This window comes from Arachis ipaensis, chromosome B10 (genome assembly GCF_000816755.2).
Source record: "Arachis ipaensis cultivar K30076 chromosome B10, Araip1.1, whole genome shotgun sequence".
Classification (NCBI taxonomy): domain Eukaryota; kingdom Viridiplantae; phylum Streptophyta; class Magnoliopsida; order Fabales; family Fabaceae; genus Arachis; species Arachis ipaensis.
In genome coordinates this window covers 21,438,778-21,439,649 of record NC_029794.2, presented here as the reverse complement: position 1 = coordinate 21,439,649, position 872 = coordinate 21,438,778, and positions in this window count along the sequence as shown.

Genomic DNA, 872 nt, shown 5'->3' with positions numbered 1-872 from the left:
AATTTCCTTCTCTTGCAACTTCTGTTAACCTCTAACAGGAATAATCTGAGACCCAACACGTACATAGATAGGTTTCATCAAGCTAAGGCTCAAATCTACTTGTATGTAACGACCTAATTTCTTTTTTATTTAACTTATGAAAACCAATTATATGATTTAGGTATGCTATATCTAGTCTTGATCATTTTCAAATTTACTATGTATGTCTCTTGACATATCTCCTAATCTAAACATTAGATATTCTTTTCAATTATGTACGCTTACCTCCTTTTAACAGAGAATGTGTGTTTTATGTGAAGTAGCAAAGAGAGTAGAAATAGTAATTAATTTTGAGCAATGTTCCATCACTTACAAAATTTATTACTTTTTGTTAATACTTGATTAACAAAATTATTTTTATACTAAATTTTAAATTTTAAACGTTAAATATTAATAGTATAAAAATAAAGTATTAACACAAAATATTAGTTAATATTGATTAAAAAATATTAGTCTATTAACATTTCTCATTAATTTAATTTGTGTTCTAAACTTATAATTTTGATGCTATTGAAATTAACTACTATTTAATTTTGATAGAGTTCTTTAATTTTTAGGGTTACTAATTATATAAAAGAAATGCACTTTGTAACTTTGCCAATAAATAGCTTTGCATGTAAAAAATGTTCAAATGTACTTTTAATGGTCACTTAATTATCATAAAAAACATTTAGTATTTTTTAATTCAGTCAATAATTGTTAAAAAAAAGTTAAAAAAAATTTAATTTCGATGATCACTTTATTGCTAATAAATTAAACCTGTATTGATAATACTTTTATATTTCACACTTATGTTTTATCATTAATAGCGAAAAAACATCAATAAAAGTATT